This window comes from Leptodactylus fuscus, chromosome 11, assembly GCF_031893055.1.
Source record: "Leptodactylus fuscus isolate aLepFus1 chromosome 11, aLepFus1.hap2, whole genome shotgun sequence".
Lineage (NCBI taxonomy): Eukaryota > Metazoa > Chordata > Amphibia > Anura > Leptodactylidae > Leptodactylus > Leptodactylus fuscus.
The window spans coordinates 55,668,657-55,691,327 of NC_134275.1; the positions used below are offsets into that span (position 1 = coordinate 55,668,657).

Here is a 22,671-nt window from a genome sequence, read left to right on the forward strand (position 1 = left end):
TCTCTTTGCATGATTCGTGTGGACACCAAGCGGAAACAGTCCTATAAAAGTAAATTTCGAACACAAGTTACTCTGGACCTTGAATTAAATACATGCATTTTACCTGCAGAAAAAACTTGCTTTACCAATACTTCAATGGTGAGATTGTAAACCCATTTTCTTAGGGGTAACTTAACGAACCCCAACGTCGCAATCACCAAATATTTATAGCATTTTTTTTTTTAATTTTCTTGCTGAATCTTTTTGCACTAGACCCTGCTGCGGATCCCAAGGGCCGGCGATGTTCAGTTTGCATCTCAGCAGGCTTGTGATTGAGTAGAACTGTAACCTTTTCCTTGGCGGGATATATCCCGGACCTCTGATCTTCAGATGTAATAATCTCCTCCTCTGACCGCGGCCAGCGTGCTATCATGCAGTCGTAATGCGGCTTAATGCTATAGAAGGCCCAGGAAAGGTCATATTTGCATGGGGAAATTGAGATCCTCCTATAAACCGTTTTTCTTTTCAAGGACAAATGAGTCGGAGGCGTCTTTGCTGTCACCACCGCGTGCACCATGTTATTTTACGAGTGGTAGTCATAGAGTTGGAGATCAAATCACTAAAGCCGGGGTTTGATGAATTAAGTCACTTCCCTTTGTATCCGACAAACAAAGGTTATGTCCGCCGGCCTCCTAATGAGACGTCGCACAGGAGCCCGGATTAAGACGCACACAGCAATTACTTACCAGACATTTACACAATGAATTTACTTCCAAGCTCCTGAATTAAACAATGAATAAAAAATAAAGAAAAAAAAAATGCTGAAAAGCTCTAAAATGTCAATTGGTGGCCAATAGAGACTCCTACAATAATGGGCAGAAAAACCGCCATCATTAACCTCTTCATTACGACAGTGACGCTATGCAAATTGAATAAAAAAAATAAAAAATCTAATTTAAGGCTGGAGTCCTACCTGGCGTCGCGGTTTGGCCGTGGCAAAAACCATAGAGTTTTAGGGGCCACACGGTGGCTCAGTGGTTAGCACTGCAGCCTTGCAGCGCTGGGTCCTGGTGTTCAAATCCTGCCAAGGGCATAAAACCATCTGCAAGGAGTTTGTATGTTCTCCCCGTGTTTGCATGGATTTCGATCCCATATTCCAAAGACATACTGATAGGGAAAAATGTACATTGTGAGCTCTATATGGGGCTCACAATCTACAAAAAAACAAACAAATAAAAAAAAAAACCATAGAGTTCTACAGTCCCTGCAAAGTGGATGGGATTCTAGAAAATCTCATGCACACATTGTAGAAAAATAACCCGCTGTGATTTCCAAAACTGTTGTAAAAATAAATGGGAATAACTTTACAGAACTGGGGTTAAAGGGCAAAAAATATTTTTTTACAAAAAGGTATTTTAGTGCTATTAATGGGTTCATAATTGCACCAATATACCTTTAGCCATGTTTTGAGTGATTTTTTTTTTTTTGATTTTTTTTTAGGTTTCCCCTGGGAGCTCCTGGCATCTTCTGCATTTGCTTACATGGGTAGCTTCCTGCTGGCTTCGCCTACAACTTCAATGATCCCTTTCTCACACCCCCTCCCTGTTTCCATAGCTAGCCTGCAGACTACTAGCCCTAGCCATCTACCTACCTACCTAGCTCGGCCCCAGTTCGCCCCCCCATCATACTTGCCTATCTTCTCTATCCTGGAGATCAGTTTCTTTGGTCCCACCGGTAATTTCTTCTGTGGACTTCTTGCACATGCGTGGTATGCACTCCTCACTGATTTATCCCGAACAACCCCTTTCATTCTGGGATAGGATTTACACTATCTCCAAAGACTATGATAACTGAAATCCTGAACCTCATCATACTTGGGGTAAGTTCACACTGGTTTTTTTGGACTGGATTTTGACGCGGAATCTGCCTCAGAATCCTGCCCCAAAAGCGCCTCCCATTGACTTTAATGGGAGCCATTCATCCTGTGTTTGCACTGGCATCCAGTTCCGGTTAGCCATTCTTTGGACCAGGTTCTGAGACAGCCTCCGTATCTAAATCTGGTCCAAAAATCCCAGTGTGAACTTACCTTTATGGACCCTCCTGACCTCCAAGCTACTTCCTGCAACCTCCCACCTGTGACGTCTTTTTTTTCTTTGATCAACATATTGACTTTTTGATCCACCAGCTCCGCTGCTGTCATGTCCGTAAATACCAATGCCTTGTTAATTGGATGACTATTAATTGAATTAGCATTAGCCTGCACGTAACCCTTATGATACCAATTACACAGGACTTCTTATGTTGCCCATTTGAATTACACAGGAACTCGAGCACAGACAATACACCATACAATCTCCGAACGACACCAGGAATGAAAAACCCCGATAACTATCGGAAAATTCCAAACTAGACGCACAACTCATAACATTGTATAATATATCCACATTTCATCAGAAAGACCGATCCTAAGGATAGGTTATCAATGAATAAGTCCAAATAAAAAACCCTTTAGGCTATGGTTCCACATAGTGGGCAACAGCGAAAAAGCGTTGCGGGAAAAACCGCAAAAAACATAGTGTTTTTTTTTTTTCTTGCAGTGCTGTCCGCAGAAAGATTGCAGAGTTTCCAGTATTTACGGATAAGTATAATTGACATGTTGCAATTTCCAAAAAAACGCAATGGTTTTGGAAAACGCAGCATTTCCGCTGCAGGTAATTTTCTGCAATGTGTGGATGTGATTCAGCAAAGACTTTGCAGGGACTGCCCAGGTCTTAACCTGTGTGACCATATGCGCACTAGGACCCAGGTACCAATGCATCCGTAGTAGGGTTGAGATTTCCGATAATTTTCCTCACAATCGTGAAATGTGCTCAATTGCCGATTGGAATCCGATCTTTTCCGATCCCGATCGCTCAACCCTAGTCAATGCTTCTCTATAGGAAAAGTCACTTTTAAGGTTGAGCTGATCTTGAGATTTCAAAATCCGATTTCCGATAATTTTCCAGCCGATCGCGATTATGAAATTTGCTCGATTGCCAATTGGAATCCAATCTTTTCTGATCCCGATCGCTCAACCCTAATCCTTAGCTTCTCCTTATAGTGCAACCTAAAGCCATACAAGTCAAAACCTGGAGGTATTCTCTCCAGGGTCGAAATTTGGTAAGGGGTGTGGGGTTAAGTAAGAACATATGCAGAATTCTTCCACTAATTGCACATTGTAGCCTCTGGTTACCTGCAAATACCCCCACCAGAATTAGCATAATGTAATTTCCGTGGCCCGGGCAGAAGAGATGGCGTTTTATGGCGCAGTATTTGACATTTTCTTGTTAACTGTAAACTGATTTTCCTTTATTGTTGCAGAAGGTCAGAGCAGCCTCTCGGTGATCAGGAAGAACACATAGTAACAACTTAAAGAAAATTACTTACTGCAAAATATCAAAAAAATAGAGCCGTAATAACAGTCACATAAGATACACATAAAAACTTTAGAGTATCATTAATGATGGGGCAGCGCTGGATAAATCTGTTGACACTGCTGACAGGATGGTATTTTGCCGCTGTAAAAGTGTCCGGTTTACTGACCAGAATATGTGTTCTTAACTTGCAGCATTTAGCGAAGACCATAATAAAAGCTCGGCTGGAGTTAAAGGGATACACAACCCAAAAACACTTTGAGGCTGGGGCCCTATGGGACGGGAAGTGCACAATTTGCCTGCGGCGTTTTACAGTACAGGCAAAGCAAATCCCATGCCCAATTTGAAGTAAAAGCTGCGGTGCTTACATGCCACGATTTCCAAAACTGGCGCGGTTTTGGAAATCACAGCATGTCAATCATATCTCCGATAATGGCGGTTTCCCCATAGATATAATTGTAACAGAAGTCTGATGAGGAGAATTCCGCAAACTTTCTGTTTAAAGCGCTCCAGGAAGAACCTCGATAAGTTGCTGCTGTGGTTTTCCCGCAGCGCTTTTTTGGCGGTGAGTCTTTAGCCCAAGTGTAACTCTGCCCTCCAGCAACATCTTACAGGTTATATCTACTCTGCATGCTGAGAAACTTTGTGCATTGCTGATACCAGGTTGCACCACCAAGGCTCTCCACAATGAGAGCCGCCATTGTGAAAATGAATTACTACTACAAAGCCTAAAAAGTCATCCTACAGATCCGCCCAGGCACTGATCCAGCTATGCCTCCCATTTATCGTGTCATCTTCTCCTGGGGACAAACTACGTAACCAATACAACTGTCTTCTCAAATGGTCCCAGATGCTGGAGATTCAGGAGATAGACCCAGCTACCAAACCCTAACCTAGGCAACAAGATACTAGAGGTTGTAAGAGCTGTTCCATGGGGTCTTGGGTGCCGAACCCCACAAATCACAAATTGATGAACTATCCTAAAGATATATCAATCTATAAGCCTACAAATGGAATGAATTTTCAATATTTCTTTAACCAAAGGAGGCCGCATTGTCAAATATTTGAACTTTCTTGATGGGCTTTTCTGGAGAAGACCATCTTGGAGCTTCGATTCTTTCAACATTTTTTCCAGGAAGTTGCAAAGTAAATTCATACTTTTTAGCACCATCAATCATACAGTGGCTCTACAACCTTCCAGTTCTTGTATATTTGGGTCATTGAATAGAAATACCACAATTGATTGTATCACCTACATGGGCCATGGGTGGGACATGGTTAATGAGTGGTGGTGCAATACTGGATCATTGGTACAGCGCAGACATAATTGTAGCTATTGGTCAAAATCACATAAACACCACAATTTGGCCGTGATAGAAACGCGTACATGTAGGTGCTCTTACCTGATTGGTGAGGCTCCTAGCGGGAGTATATATATATATATATATATATATATATATATATATATATATATATATATATATAGTGGGACTACAATCAAAAATGAAGCAGCTCAATGACTCTATTAAGTATGAAATAGATTCTACTGTTACAATGAATCTGCCTTATGTGATATCTAGGGTTGAGCCGATCTTGAGATTTCAGGATCGTTTTAAAAATCCGATTTTCCATCATTTTCCAGTCGATCGCGATTGTGATATTTGCTCCATAGTCGATCGGGATCTGATCTTTCCCAAACCCAATCACTCAATGCTAGTGATATCTAAAAGTACCGCCATAGAGTTTTTTTTCCCACATTAATGACGAATGTGTGTAAAAAAAAAAAAAAAACCTTAGTTTTTCGTGTTGTGAAGTTTTTCATAGCGTGATTACCAGATGCAATAGTTTTAGAATACCGAAAAAATACTTATATATACACATGACAAATATTAAATAAAACAATATAAAAATGTACAAAAGAATAAAATCTAAAGGATAGTTTCGAGAAGCGACTTTGTCTGAACTTGACTTAGCTCACCTGATTTGTCCTCCGGACAGCTCCTAATATCCAGCGTCAGCAGTCACACGGAGGATTTATACTTTTACATGACCCCAAATGAGACTTTATGATTTTATTTCAATGTTAAATATTGCCAATAAGATAAGTCCCGCTCCAATGTGAGATGCCCTTCCCTGACAGAAGAGGACACTCTGAATAATCTCCCCTCTTCCCAGACACCAGGAATTGTTCTAAAACTTCAGCATCTTCTCTTTCTTATATTTATGCTTCAATGACATCTGCAATTCTAAAATCTCTTCTATGGTTGATTTGAGATAGATTGCATCTGCTCCAAACCGGTGGAAAGAAAACGCCAATGATTTATCCAGAGCAAAGCATGATGGGAAGATTTCTAAATTAAACAAGAGTAAAACATAGAGAGGAACTCACTAAGCAAGAATCCACTGCAACCTGCCCATCCCATATACATACAGGATAGGGTAGGAACAGTACTGTATATAGGGAGCAGTATTATAATAGCTATATTCTTGTACATAGGAGCAGTATTATAGTAGTTATATTCTTGTACATAGGAGCAGAATTATAGTAGTTATATTCTTGTACATAGGAGCAGTATTATAGTAGTTATATTCTTGTACATAGGAGTAGTATTATAGTAGTTATATTCTTGTACATAGGGGCAGTATTATAGTAGTTATATTCTTGTACATAGGAGTAGTATTATAGTAGTTATATTCTTGTACATAGGAGCAGTATTATAGTAGTTATATTCTTGTACATAGGAGCAGTATTATAGTAGTTATATTCTTGTACATAGGAGCAGTATTATAGTAGTTATATTCTTGTACATAGGAGGTAGTATTATAGTAGTTATATTCTTGTATATAGGACCAGTATTATAGTAGTTATATTCTTGTACATAGTAGTATTATAGTAGTTATATTCTTGTACATAGGAGCAGTATTATAGTAGTTATATTCTTGTACATAGGAGCAGTACTATAGTAGTTATATTCTTGTACATAGTAGTATTATAGTAGTTATATTCTTGTACATAGGAGCAGTATTATAGTAGTTATATTCTTGTACATAGGAACAGTATTATAGTAGTTATATTCTTGTACATAGGGGAAGTATTATAGTAGTTATGTTCTTGTACATGGGGCAGTATTATAGTAGTTATGTTCTTGTACATGGGGCAGTATTATAGTAGTTATATTCTTGTACATAGGGGCAGTATTATAGTAGTTATATTCTTGTACATAGGAGCAGTATTATAGTAGTTATATTCTTGTATATAGAAGCAGTATTATAGTAGTTATATTCTTGTACATAGGGGCAGTATTATAGTAGTTATATTCTTGTACATAGGGGCAGTATTATAGTAGTTATATTCTTGTACATAGGGGAAGTATTATAGTAGTTATATTCTTGTACATGGGGCAGTATTATAGTAGTTATATTCTTGTACATGGGGCAGTATTATAGTAGTTATGTTCTTGTACATAGGGGCAGTATTATAGTAGTTATATTCTTGTACATAGGAGCAGTATTATAGTAGTTATATTCTTGTACATAGGAGCAGTATTAGAGTAGTTATATTCTTGTACATATGAGGTAGTATTATAGTAGTTATATTCTTGTACATAGGAGCAGTATTATAGTAGTTATATTCTTGTACATAGGAGCAGTATTATAGTAGTTATATTCTTGTACATAGGAGGTAGTATTATAGTAGTTATATTCTTGTACATAGGAGTAGTATTATAGTAGTTATATTCTTGTACATAGGAGCAGTATTATAGTAGTTATATTCTTGTACATAGGAGCAGTATTATAGTAGTTATGTTCTTGTACATAGGGGCAGTATTATAGTAGTTATATTCTTGTACATAGGAGCAGTATTATAGTAGTTATATTCTTGTATATAGAAGCAGTATTATAGTAGTTATATTCTTGTACATAGGGGCAGTATTATAGTAGTTATATTCTTGTACATAGGGGCAGTATTATAGTAGTTATATTCTTGTACATAGTAGTATTATAGTAGTTATATTCTTGTACATAGGAGCAGTATTATAGTAGTTATATTCTTGTACATAGGAGCAGTATTATAGTAGTTATATTCTTGTACATAGGAGCAGTATTAGAGTAGTTATATTCTTGTACATATGAGGTAGTATTATAGTAGCTATATTCTTGTACATGGGGCAGTATTATAGTAGTTATATTCTTGTACATAGGAGCAGTATTATAGTAGTTATATTCTTGTACATAGGAGCAGTATTAGAGTAGTTATATTCTTGTACATATGAGGTAGTATTATAGTAGTTATATTCTTGTACATAGGAGCAGTATTATAGTAGTTATATTCTTGTACATAGGAGGTAGTATTATAGTAGTTATATTCTTGTACATAGGAGGTAGTATTATAGTAGTTATATTCTTGTACATAGGAGTAGTATTATAGTAGTTATATTCTTGTACATAGGAGCAGTATTATAGTAGTTATATTCTTGTACATAGGAGCAGTATTATAGTAGTTATGTTCTTGTACATAGGGGCAGTATTATAGTAGTTATATTCTTGTACATAGGAGCAGTATTATAGTAGTTATATTCTTGTATATAGAAGCAGTATTATAGTAGTTATATTCTTGTACATAGGGGCAGTATTATAGTAGTTATATTCTTGTACATAGGGGCAGTATTATAGTAGTTATATTCTTGTACATAGTAGTATTATAGTAGTTATATTCTTGTACATAGGGGAAGTATTATAGTAGTTATATTCTTGTACATGGGGCAGTATTATAGTAGTTATATTCTTGTACATAGGAGCAGTATTAGAGTAGTTATATTCTTGTACATATGAGGTAGTATTATAGTAGTTATATTCTTGTACATAGGAGCAGTATTATAGTAGTTATATTCCTACATTCCTGACAGTATAATAACGGTTATGATTTCATACCTATGGGGTAGTATTAGAGTTGTTATACAGTGGGGCAAAAAAGTATTTAGTCAGTCACCAATAGTGCAAGTTCCACCACTTAAAAAGATGAGAGGCGTCTGTAATTTACATCACAGGTAGACCTCAACTATGAGAGACAAAATGAGAAAATAAATCCAGAAAATCACATTGTGTGATTTTGTAAGAATTTATTTGCAAATTATGGTGGAAGTATTTGGTCAGTAACAAAATTTCATCTCAATACTTTGTTATATATCCTTTGTTGGCAATGACAGAGGTGAAACGTTTTCTGTAAGTCTTCACAAGGTTGGCACACACTGTTGTTGGTATGTTGACCCATTCCTCCATGCAGATCTCCTCTAGAGCAGTGATGTTTTGGGGCTGTCGCTTGGCAACACGGACTTTCAACTCCCTCCAAAGGTTTTCTATAGGGTTGAGATCTGGAGACCGGCTAGGCCACTCCAGGACCTTGAAATGCTTCTTATAAAGCCACTTCTTCATTGCCCTGGCGGTGTGCTTTGGATCATTGTCATGTTGAAAGACCCAGCCACGTTTCATCTTCAATGCCCTTGCTGATGGAAGGAGGTTTGCACTCAAAATCTCACGATACATGGCCCCATTCATTCTTTCATGTACCCGGATCAGTCGTCCTGGCCCCTTTGCAGAGGAACAGCCCCAAAGCATGATGTTTCCACCCCCATGCTTTACAGTAGGTATGGTGTTTGATGGATGCAACTCAGTATTCTTTTTCCTCCAAACACGAAAAGTTGTGTTTCTACCAAACAGTTCCAGTTTGGTTTCATCAGACCATAGGACATTCTCCCAATACTCTTCTGGATCATCCAAATGCTCTCTAGCAAACTTCAGACGGGCCCGGACATGTACTGGCTTAAGCAGTGGGACACGTCTGGCACTGCAGGATCTGAGTCCCTGGCGGCGTAGTGTGTTACTTATGGTAGGCTTTGTTACGTTGGTCCCAGCTCTCTGCAGATCATTCACTAGGTCCCCCCGCGTGGTTCTGGGATTTTTGCTCACCGTTCTTGTGATCATTTTGACCCCACGGGGTGAGATTTTGCGTGGAGCCCCAGATCGAGGGAGATTATCAGTGGTCTTGTATGTCTTCCATTTTCTAATTATTGCTCCCACAGTTGATTTCTTAAATCCAAGCTGGTTGCCTATTGTAGATTCAGTCTTCCCAGCCTGGTGCAGGGCTACAATTTTGTTTCTGGTGTCCTTTGACAGCTCTTTGGTATTCACCATAGTGGAGTTTGGAGTCTGACTGTTTGAGGGTGTGCACAGGTGTCTTTTTATACTGATAACAAGTTTAAACAGGTGCCATTACTACAGGTAATGAGTGGAGGAAAGAGGAGACTCGTAAAGAAGAAGTTACAGGTCTGTGAGAGCCAGAAATCTAGATTATTTGTAGGTGACCAAATACTTATTTTCCACCATAATTTGCAAATAAATTCTTACAAAATCAGAGAATGTGATTTTCTGGATTTGTTTTCTCATTTTGTCTCTCATAGTTGAGGTCTACCTATGATGTAAATTACAGACGCCTCTCATCTTTTTAAGTGGTGGAACTTGCACTATTGGTGACTGACTAAATACTTTTTTGCCCCACTGTATTCTGACACAGTCTCATTCACTGTAGTTTTATTTTTCAGGGAATTGTTGAATAATATTTTTAGAATAAAGACTTTTTATCAACACGACTAAGAGCAAAAATATAATACGCCCCCGCGCACTCCTTTTTCCCAGTAGATCATTTGAGAAGGAATCCAATTCCCCTTTATCGAGCTAATAACTTTACGCCGCGGCTTCGTCAGGCCAAAGAACTTTCTTTCCTTCCTGATTAGTTTCTGGCCAGTTAATTTCTGCAGTCTTTCAGATGGCACTAATCAGGAATTAAGAGCTAACATCGGCTTTGCAGGGACAGATTCCTTCATGAACGGGTTAGAGGAGATTTTCAGAATAGGCAATTCTCTGCCCTCTCTGATTATCCTTCTACAAGCTCATAATCCAGGGAACTGGTATTTAGGAAGTCAAGCAGCGAAATAAACAACAATGATTATAATCAACTCTTCTATTATATTAAGGGGATGAAATGAGGAAACTTTACATCTGCTCTTTATTTTTCAATGTAAAGGGCAGATTGAAGGGAAGTTTGTTGTTACTGTATCCTATAAGGGAATTGTCTTACAAGCACTTCACAACCACATTATTACTAGGATTGCTTCCTTTTCATGTAGCGGTATTTGTACATTTTGCAATTGTCTGTTCATAACATGGAAGTGCATGTGTCCATATCATTTTATGCAAAAAATCTGCAATGCCTCTTTTTGTGACCCCCAACTCAAATCAGATTCATGTGACTTCTGTTGGGGATAACACATCACAGTCATGGTACGAAAAATCTGTTTGGACCCCATGCATGTGTATAGAAGAAAGTTGCCGGGTGCAGTCAGCACAATTCAGACTCCACACATGTCTCTTAACCCCTTAAGGTCTGGATTAGTTAGGGATAGGAGTGCGATGAAATTCTGGTAATGGGGAGTCAGAAAAGGAGCAACATACTGTAAATACTCGAGTATAAGTCTACCTGAATATAAGCCAAGGCCCCTAATTTTACCACAATAAACTGGGAAAACTTATTGAGTCGAGTATAAGCCGGGGGAGGGGGGGGGATGCAGCAGCTACTGGAAAATTAAAAAAATTAAAATGGTCGGAGTTTTTGGTGCAGTAGGTGCTGGGGAAGGGGAGGTGGTGTTTTGATTGTCTTTTTCCCCCTTCCCTGAGCTTGAGGACTGGGGTTTTTCCCCCCACTTGGAATTCAGCCTGGCTGAATATAGGGTATCTGCAGTGCTCTTATTAACCCCTTCCCGACGGAACAGGAGCACTGCAGATCCCCTATATTCAGTAGACCGGGCACTATCAGACACAGGGATACCTAATGTGTATGTGTTTAACAGTAATTTACATTGCTTTTACGGCTAGTCATAGACACCCCCCCCCCCCAAAAAAAAAAAAAAAAAGTGTGTGTGTGTATATGTATGTATGTATGTATGTATGTATATATATATATATATATATATATATATATATATATATATATATATATATATATATATATAATTTTTTTTTTTCTTTTAAACTGCTGAAAAACTCAGCTTATACTCGTGTGTGTATATACGGTAATAAACATAATACAAGGGGAATACTCATTGATATAATATGGAGAGTTCAGAGTTTTTATTTTTTTTTTCTTAGTTTTAGAATTTTTTAAAATATTTATTTTTTTCTGTTTATATTGTATTTCTTCTTTCGCTGGATGACTGCAGTTGAACTCTCCTTCCCACATTGTCTGTGTCTGCCAGACTGCAGAAACGCGTGATAGCATCTGCCCCCTTATCTCTCTGCAATCTCTCCTGGCAAGTAAATCAAAAATCTAAGACAGAATTATTGTGATTAAGATGTCAAACCAAGAGCTTTTACATCTCTAAACAGGTAATGTTTAAGAAAAGGGCGATTTTTTCCAAAGACATTACCTGGAAAATTTCCATTTTTATTATTACTTACAGACAATTGTTGCCGCTGTAAATCCTACAGAAAAGCGGAGCGAGATCTAATCAGAGAGGGGAGAAAACATCGGCTTTAGGGATGATGATGATGATGATGATGATGTGACAGCGGTGCTTACACTGTCATCTGCAGATATAAAGCTTTTGTCATCTGCACATCGATCATATCCGCACGTTCTTATTACTGAACTGATTTGTGTTATTATGTTACTTGTGACTTGGAGGTTTTGCACTTTTGTGCCTTTGGGAGGTCACCGGTCTTCATGGGAGTGATGTTTTAGTGAATGTAGAGCAGGGGTCCCCAAACTATGGCCCACTGAGGACATTTTTCCAACCCATCGCATGTTATCACCTGGATCGTTTAGTAACAGGGAATCCCCATTAGAGAGCGATCGCTGCTTTCAGTTGTATGCACAAATGCACATACAGCTGAAAGCAGTCAGTGTAGGCCACGGTCCTCATGACCACAGTCTACACTGACTGCAGAGTGTGACCTCTGCCCCGATGCAGGCATGATGACTTAAGTCATTGGCTTCTGCAGTCAGAAGAAGAACGATGTATGGTGGCTCTTCATGGCTAAGTATAATACTGTGTGTGTGTGTGTGTGTGTGTGTGTGTGTGTGTGTGTGTGTGTGTAGGAGGTGTACTGAGGTGCATATAGTACTGTGGGGGGTGTACTGAGGAGCATATAATACTGTTTGTGGGGTGGGGGGCGTACTGAGGAGCATATAATACTGTGTAGGAGGTGTACTGAGGAGCATATAATACTGTGGGGGTGTACTGAGGAACATATAATACTGTGTAGGGGTGTACTGAGGTGCATATAGTACTGTGGGGGGTGTACTGAGGATCATATAATACTGTGTAGAAGGTGTACTGAGGATCATATAATACTGTGGGGGGGTGTACTGTGGAGCATATACTGTGTTGGGGGTGTACTGAGGAGCATATAATACTGTGGGGGGTGTACTAAGGAACATATAATACTGTGGGGGGTGTACTGAGGAGCATATACTCTGGGGGGTGCACTGTGGAGCATATACTACTGTGTGGGGGGGGGCATACTGAGGAGCATATACTGTGTAGGGGGTGTACTGAGGAGCATATAATACTGTGTAGGGGGGGTTACTGAGGAGCATATAATACTGTGTGGGTGTACTGAGGAGCATATAATTCTGTGTATGGGGGGCATACTGTGGAGAATATAGCACTCTGGGAGAAGCTACTGTGGAGTGCATAATCTTAATTTTTTTTAAATATATTTTGGCCCGCCAAAAGTCTGAGGGACAGTGAACTGTTCCCTATCTAAAAAAGTTTGAGGATCCCTCATGCCGAGGGATATGCTGACTACAATTTTGTCCTATATGTTGCACAACAGTAATTCAATGTATTAAGACCTCAGTTGTAAACGTATAAGCACCACTGCCTGTGCTGAAGGGTTAAAAAAAATAATCTACAGCCTTGGCTAATGGTGATCCAATATTCCAAAATGTTGCTTGCAGAAGCTCAACTTTACTCCCCGGTGTAAAATCTGTACCATGGCCGCCAATATGATGTACCATCTGTAATACCGGCTTCTTCGGTTTCTTGTATAACTTATATGAAGCCTTTGGGTCCTTCACTAACCAAATCCTGGGTGCAGATGCTACCTCTGCTACACCCCTGACTACGGATTGCAGTGACCAATGTATAGTAAGGGAGACCGTAAGGCCCTCCAAAGTATCAGACTGTAGCAATAAGTACAATGTCCATAATCCCAGATTATATCTACACTCCTCCAATGCCTGTTCCCCACACCCTATGGGTTTTGTAGACGGACGCTTGTTCTGAATTGGTTTGATATATTACATAACGCCAACCTTCTACTGTTCTCCGTAGTCTGTAAGGAGACGACTGTCAGAGAAGGAGTCAGAAGTCAGAGAATTTCACATTACATGATATCTTGTCATGGAGATAAGATTGTACATTAAAAGATATAGCAGCCTATGGAATTACAATATACACGCGCTATCAAGATGACAAGCGCCTTCTGAAATAGAGATGGATGTTCTCCATGTATTGTACGTAATCCAGATCTGGAAAATGCTCTGAGAGTAAATATTTACAATCTACGGTGTTTATCGACTAAATTCATGTAGGTTTCAGCGGTTGCATAGACTGATAAGAAAAAGCAAGGAATCAAACCTGACGCCCACGCATTTCGCACAAATGTTTAGAATATGCTGGAAAAATATGAACCGCTACTTATCTCAGGAGACGCTTACTCATATGCATATTGAAGTTTCCTGAAAAGACCCAGAGATGTTTAGTATTTTGTGTAAAAATTGTCTCTAACCTGTGGTTGTTCAGGTAATGCAAAACTACAATTCCCAGCATGCCCAGGCAATTATATATTGGAAAGTCACCAGTTGCACGGGGCTCAAAGAATAGAGAGTCAACAAAGTGTAACTATTATCTACCATAACCCATAAAGGAGCATTCTGGGCAAAAGTGAAGAGGCTTCTCAGTTATGACCTCTACCCGCACTTGAGAAAGGGTTTTACCTGAAACGCGTTGCGTTGGAATAAAGATTTATTCAAGTTGGTCCAGCACTCCATCTCCATCATTTTTTCTATCCTCTGGACTCTATTCCCATGTGTCACGCTCCTGTACTTCACTTACTATACAAGACTTATTATATCTCTGGGGTATTCCTTACATAAGAAGTTCGAATTTTTCTTAAACTTTAAAAATAACTAAAATGTTTTCCCCTTAATAACCTCAAAGCAATGCTTCCTTCCTATGTAAATAGTGTTCCTTTAGTATGGGTGTTTTTGGTTTGGCTACTAGACTCTTATGTCATAACTACTTTTTAATGGGTCAGACATTGACTTACAGGGTAGCTACCTTGATAGTAGGTGGCGCTAGAGAAATAAATTCTTTATGGAAAACTTCCAAAAACAAAATGGCTCATAAGATTGAGCACGAAGCTTAGAAGATTTGGGACTTTGGACATCAGTGGAAAAGAGGCAACAAAGACTAATGGTGGCCATTCACATTATAGACATGTTGGCCGTACAATCGGCTGAGCGAACATGTTAGTCGGAAGAACAGAATAAGCCATTTTGGTAGAACAAAGGATTGGAAACCTTGAGAGCCAACAAACTCCATGCATCCTCCCCCCCCCCCCCCCAACTGCGGTAGGGTAGAGTCGGAAAGGCTCCTTACACATTAGATGGTCAACCTGTCATGTTTAAACATTGTATGACTATATTTTTCTTTCTTAGATGGTGCTGAACTGAAATGAACTATTTAACCTGTCTCTTAAGATGCCAAGATAGGGAGATGCCAAACAGGATAAAAATCAATTGAACTAACAATGAGAGTGAAGGCGTCTCGGCTTCAAGTGTCACTCTTACTCCATAAATTGCTCAACAAGTCAGGATTTCTGTGACATAGGGTATAGATTTTCTTGGAGTAAATAGCCTTGAAATGCAGCGGTTCTGGTGTTGGCTTAGCTATTTACTCATCTCTAAACCCATCTCTTAAATAAGTAATTCAGTAATAGCAGATCCAGCTATGAATAGCGCCTCGTCTTTCTCGCATTACCGTTGCCTAAAAACTGTCATCAAGGCCATTAAACGACACAAGAGACTGGAAAGCCTGTAGTGACAAAATAAATACTGTATGGTGTTTTCTCATCCTGATCCTCGATATGACAATCTCGCTGCTCTGAGATTCACTCGGTCGGGGTATTCACCGCAGCTGAGTAAATCTAATGCTAGGATAGAGGTCACGAAGGAAAATTCAGCTCATGGCTCACTTGGTTAAAACGCGCTATGGTGTCTACAAGACGTTGCTAAGAATGTTCTCCAAAGTATAAAATGATTGGTAAGTCTTATATTCCTGATGGGTTTGTCAGCTCTGGAAAACCCATTTACATAACCCTATTTTGGATTTCGGATCCTCTCCTTAGTATTATCATGGGACAGGAGCGGACAGTGACTACGAAGAGCTTCTTGAACCCTGCAAGACCTGTCCAGAAAACCATGCAAGAAAATTTTCATGAATATTTGCAAGGTTTGCCCAAATATTTGTTTTAAAGCAAACCTGTTTTGTCGTGACGTTGATGCCTCCTACATGACTGGTAGAGTCCAAACACAGGCCTCGTGGTGACCGTGGTTGTTGACATCAACAACAAGAGCATAAAACTCAAAAAACTTTAGGGAAGGTCAAACTCAAAGTTTTTGGACAATTCAAACCCGGTTTGTTATGAACAAGTTCTCAGTTCTCTGATCTCTAGTTGAAAGATACAGATCTATCTAGTCCTACTAATCTTTCCTAAAATTCTTCCCTGACTTTAAAGATGGCAATCACAAGAAGTAGTTGGATTAACGCACCTTCTCAAGAAATCTAATACTACTTTCAAGAAGGCATCTGGATTCCTATTGATCTTGTACAATAAATCACAAGATCTTGAGCAGAATGTTCTTAGTCTCAATGTTCTTACAGTAAAGACGCCTCTTCTATGATGGTGGTGAAACCCTCTGTCATCTAGATGTCTCTTGCCATAGAGATAGGCCTAGATCATTAGAAATAGTCATGTATTCATTTAGAACATTGAGTTATGATGTTTAATTTCAATTATCCCCCTATGGACTGTAGTTGACCTTCAAAGGTTAACAATGGGTGTTTTCTTTAATGGAGACATACAACCAAAAAGAGATCCATGTTACTCCATTGTAGCTTTACTATAAATGCTAAATGTGATTTGTTAGTATCAAAGTATGGAAACAATTCCTATAACTAGATAATTCATTAACATAGTTTATTACTGTATCGGTGAAGATGTACAGGAAAAGGAAGTCAATTTAAGCCCTACCCTAGAGGATCTAATAATTCAATATACGGAAGTAAACCAAATAAATCTGGAAATTATGTTTCAATAAACTTAGACGTATCACCTCCTAAAGGTTACATAGTAGATGAGGTTGGATAAAAACATTAGTCCATCAAGTCCAACCTATAACCCTACAATCCCTACAGTTTTGATCCAGGGGAAGGCAAAAAACCCCATGAGGCTCAAAGTGGTTAGCACTGGAGCTGGCTGAGAAGTCCTGGGTTTCAATCCAGCCAAGAACAATCTCTGCAAGGAGTTTGCATGTTCTCCCCATGTTTGTGTGGGTTTCCTCTGGGTACTCCAGTTTCCTTCCAAACTCCAAAGACCCCCAGGGTCGGTGTTTTCCTACATTTCTAAGATCTTTATCTTCTATTCTGCAGATGATAAATAATAATTAGGGTTGAGCGATCGGGATCGGAAAAGATCGGATTCCGATCGGCGATCGAGTAAATTTCACGATCGCGATCGGAATTCCGACCCAATCTTTTCCAGCGGGATCGAGGTCGGAGGTTATCTCAAGATCGGCTCAACCCTAAAAGTGACTTTTCCCATAGAGAAGCATTGACTAGGGTTGAGGATCGGGATCGGAAAAGATCGGATTCCGATCGGCGATCGAGCAAATTTCACGATCGCGATCAGGATCGGCTGGAAAATGATCGGAAATCGGATTTTAAAATCGATCTTGAAATCTCAAGATCGGCTCAACCCTAATAATAATAAATATGATAGGCAATGGAAGAGGATTTGCATTACATATATAAAAAAAATTTGAAAATATTTCCCAAATATTGTGTATAAACATCTTGGTTTCCCCTCCGTCCTCTTTATCTGGAGAATGTTTTTATAGAGATCTTACCAAGGATGCATGAAAAGAGTCAGAAAGGTGATATGTGGCTGCTTATCCTTTAGCTTCCATTTGAGTACACCATTTGACTTAAAAACTTGTAGCTGAATTATTTAGTGAGTCTGGGAGTTGGTTGGGCGCTCAGGAGAGCCTGCAGTGCTGCACAATGTATTTAATACACTGTGGATCAGGACACACAGTGCAATGAATCTGACTTGGCTCCACAAAAAAATCCCTTATAAACTCATCCCGCAGTTCTTCAGCTTCATTAAATGGGCTATGCTATTTCATGAGAATTTTTAGGTATGGAGATGTTCCATTGACACTTACCGTCCTACAGGCTATTTACAGGACATGACGTAACCAGTAATTTCTCCTTAAGTCACTTTACATTGATCCCGGCACAACTTCCATTTCCCCCCTGCACTGGTTTGCAATTTAGGAAGAGGATATAACAGGATTTAGGTGCAATAAAAGGAATATAAACAGTCATGGCGTTCCATAATTATACTCCTAGACATAAAGCAGCTCAATCTCTTTAAGTCTACAGGATTTAGTTAAAAAAAAAAATAAATATATATATATATATATATATATATATATATATATATATATATATATATATATATATATATATATATATATATATATATATATATATATATATATATATATATATATATATATATATATATATATTTAGATCCTAAATTCCTTAAGTGCACTTTAAGGGAAACATTATTTTTTTTTATTTTTTTTTAATAAACTTGACAGTTAATAAAAAATTAGATAAATTGACAAAGGAAAGACGCCAAGAGCTAGTTGTTAGGGAAAGAAAAAAAAAAAAAATTATATATATATATATATATATATATATATATATATATATATATATATATACACTCACCGGCCACTTTATTAGGTACACCTGTCCAACTGCTCGTTAACACTTAATTTCTAATCAGCCAATCACATGGCGGCAACTCAGTGCATTTAGGCATGTAGACATGGTCAAGACAATCTCCTGCAGTTCAAACCGAGCATCAGTATGGAGAAGAAAGGTGATTTGAGTGCCTTTGAACGTGGCATGGTTGTTGGTGCCAGAAGGGCTGGTCTGAGTATTTCAGAAACTGCTGATCTACTGGGATTTTCACGCACAACCATCTCTAGAGTTTACAGAGAATGGTCCGAAAAAGAAAAAACATCCAGTGAGTGGCAGTTCTGTGGGCGGAAATGCGTTGTTGATGCCAGAGGTCAGAGGAGAATGGCCAGACTGGTTCAAGCTGATAGAAAGGCAACAGTGACTCAAATAGCCACCCGTTACAACCAAGGTAGCCAGAAGAGCATCTCTGAACACACAGTACGTCGAACTTTGAGGCACATGGGCTACAGCAGCAGAAGACCACACCGGGTGCCACTCCTTTCAGCTAAGAACAGGAAACTGAGGCTACAATTTGCACAAGCTCATCGAAATTGGACAATTGAAGATTGGAAAAACGTTGCCTGGTCTGATGAGTCTCGATTTCTGCTGCGACATTTGGATGGTAGGGTCAGAATTTGGCGTCAACAACATGAAAGCATGGATCCATCCTGCCTTGTATCAACGGTTCAGGCTGGTGGTGGTGGTGTCATGGTGTGGGGAATATTTTCTTGGCACTCTTTGGGCCCCTTGGTACCAATTGAGCATCGTTGCAACACCAAAGCCTACCTGAGTATTGTTGCTGACCATGTCCATCCCTTTATGACCACAATGTACCCAACATCTGATGGCTACTTTCAGCAGGATAATGCAATGCCATGTCATAAAGCTGGAATCATCTCAGACTGGTTTCTTGAACATGACAATAAGTTCACTGTACTCCAATGGCCTCCACAGTCACCAGATCTCAATCCAATAGAGCATCTTTGGGATGTGGTGGAACGGGAGATTCGCATCATGGATGTGCAGCCGACAAATCTGCGGCAACTGTGTGATGCCATCATGTCAATATGGACCAGAATCTCTGAGGAATGCTTCCAGCACCTTGTTGTATCTATGCCACGAAGAATTGAGGCAGTTCTGAAGGCAAAAGGGGGTCCAACCCGTTACTAGCATGGTGTACCTAATAAAGTGGCCGGTGAGTGTGTGTGTGTGTGTGTGTGTGTGTATATATATATATATATATATATATATATATATATATATATATATATATATATATATATATATATTGTGGTAAAGTGTACGGTAAGGTGGTGGACGGAGTGTATATCTCGCCTGGTTTCCTCAGCCAGGTGAGATAAAGGAAAGCCAGGGTAATCATGTTCTAGCAGAGCATAGTCTGCTGGAACTCTTGTTCCTTATTATGGGCTGGCTTTTCTGGACTGGAGGGCAGGTTGGTAGTGGGAGCCTTCCAGTCCACACCCTTACTCCACCACGGGTTTTGCCCGGAGTCCGGGGCAGTCACAGGTGAGGCTTCCTTAGGGCTATTTTACTGGGGAAGGAAGCTCAGTTAGGAGCCGGATACTCACATGGAGTGTGTGAGCAAAAACACTCCTGAGACAAACAGGTATTGTGTGGATTTGGACCTGCTTATATGGTGACTCAACCTGCTCTAGGTCAGAGAGGTAACCTACTGTATAGGTAGAGCCGGACAAGGCTTAGGTTTTGTTGTTTTTTTGTTTCTTGGCTGGCACAGTGTTTATGCCGAAAACCCAAATAAAACACTCGGAACTTGTTTTTCATAATACCTGTCTGCATGGTGTCATTGCCGTTCCCAACCGTGTGAGCTGAACCCCTCTCTCTGTGTCAAAACCCGCGCGGGCAGTTCACGTGTGAACTAGCCCTAAGGAAAAAATATATAGATACTAGAGATGAGCAAGTAGTATTCGATCGAATACCTCACCGCCGTAGGTATGCGTGTAAGTGGCCAAACACCAAGGGGTTGAATGCACTGAATTTTCGATGTGCTTAACCACTTGGTGTCCGGCCGCTTATACGCATACCTATGGTGGCGAGGTATTCGATCGAATACTACTCGCTCATCTCTAATAGATATGCCTGAGGTTACACTTTATAGTTGTTTTAGGCCTATGGGGAATATTTGGGTTTATATACAGTGAATATTTTCTTGAGTTTATTGATTTTACTTATTTAACCTCCAGGAAATCAGGGATACATTGGTAACCTTCCCACAAGGGTCACAAGCCGGAACACCTGCACCAGTATCCCTTCTCCCTTATCTTATCCCATTAGCTCAGATGAATTACAATACAAAGACAAAAAGGCAGAACCACAAATAATACAAATTGGAGTTGGTGCATATTCAGAACTATCAACATAAAAAATGTGCCTGACTACAGTTAATTTAGGACCATTTATCTGGATAAAACCAGCTAATTGAGTCTGACATTTGTTTCTGACTTTATTAATCACACAGAGCCAATATTTTGGGCAGCGCTTGTGAATTACACCAGTGAAGGGAGCTCACATTTGATTTGCAACAAGAAAACAGTAGAAAATTAATTTAGCCGCAAAATTAAATTGGATCAGATTATGTGAAGAAAAGAGAGAGCAATAAAACAAAAACAACTGTACGGCGGATTTACCCAGATCGTATAGCACAAGTCACACCAATAAACTTAATCTGTATATAAATTTAAGCAGGGGTGTAACTATAGGAAGTGTAAAAGTAGCAAACACACTCAAAGCCCCTGAGAGAGTCCAAAAGTCCACATGGGATTTGGGGTCCCCATTGCTGATTTTGCATTAGCTCTTAAGAGCTGCATATAATTTGAAGATTATAGATTAATAATTCCAACAGGAAGCTCCACCCATGAGGATCCCTCTTCTTAAGATCCACCCACTAGGACTCAAAGTATCACACACAATCATAAAATGTACCAATTCACCGCAGTAATGAGAAGAAAAAAAGTAAAAATGCTCTAGTGGGTGCACATTATAGCTGGTTTAGGGATTACTATATACGAAGTAGGATTGAGTGTTTCGGATCGGAAAAGATTGGATTCCGATCGACGATCGTGAAATTTCACGATCGCGATCAGAATTCCGGTCCTGATCTTTTTAGGAGAGATCGAGGTTTCACGTTAGTTCCCACAGTGCTTGGCCACTGGCCAATCATTGTGGGAAAAGCTAACTTTAGGGTTAAGCAATCGGGATGGGAAAAGATCGGATTCTGATTGGCGATCGGGCAAATTTCACGATTGAGATCTGCTGGAAAATGATTGAAAATCGGATTTTAAAAACGATCCTGAAATCTCAAGATCGGCTCAACCATAATACAAACTTTGTGGCCTAAACTTGGTTAAGACTCCTCCCCTGCACAAGAACCAGGACAAAGAGGAAAGAACTTACTACGAATGTCACTGCACATCTCGCCTACAAAAGAAGGGGGTGGTGACTTTCGTAACAAGGTCCTATCCTTGGGTTCATCGTCAAAATCAGATTCTCTCTGTTTACACTCCCTGTGTATTAAGGTTATTTAACACGTTAATTGCTGGAACCATTAACGATTGGAACGGATTCAATTATACGAAGATCGAAAATTAAAAGTTTCATGCAACTGTATCCGAGCGCCGTGAGTGATACTCCCCAGTGAGAAGCTCAGCTGCTCCTCTGCCGCTTCCTCCTCGGACATCTCAGGATTGATTAGCAGAGCTCCCCCTCCTCCCGCAGGAGTAAAGATTAAATACACATTAAAACAATTTTCTGCAATTAGCCTCTTGATAATAACCAATAAAGTGACGTCAATCGGCGTTGCCCTTCCATGAGTTTTAACCTTGCCCACTTCTGAGCTACTGTGTTATTATCGATTAGAAGGGCACTTACACTCTGCTACAGACCTTTCACTCTCAGCTCCTCGACCCGTTCCCCTAGGTAACCTTAGCTGTCTAGAATGCTTATTGAATGGCAGAGAGTCAATTAGTATTATTAAACTGATGACTATTTATAGCCTTAAAGTGAATCTGGCAATAAAATCCGGATGTAGCAGAGCTGGGTTTGTCATTCGATATGTCATATGGAGTAAACAGTTTGTCCACACT

The 22,671-nt window shown here is 39.5% G+C and overlaps 1 protein-coding gene across 1 annotated transcript in view; it reads right to left on the bottom strand.

Moving 5' to 3' along the window:
- The window catches only part of LOC142184404 (protocadherin-11 X-linked-like), a 905,556-nt gene that overhangs the window by 626,564 nt on the left and 256,321 nt on the right, over positions 1–22,671 (bottom strand). The window lies entirely within an intron of this gene.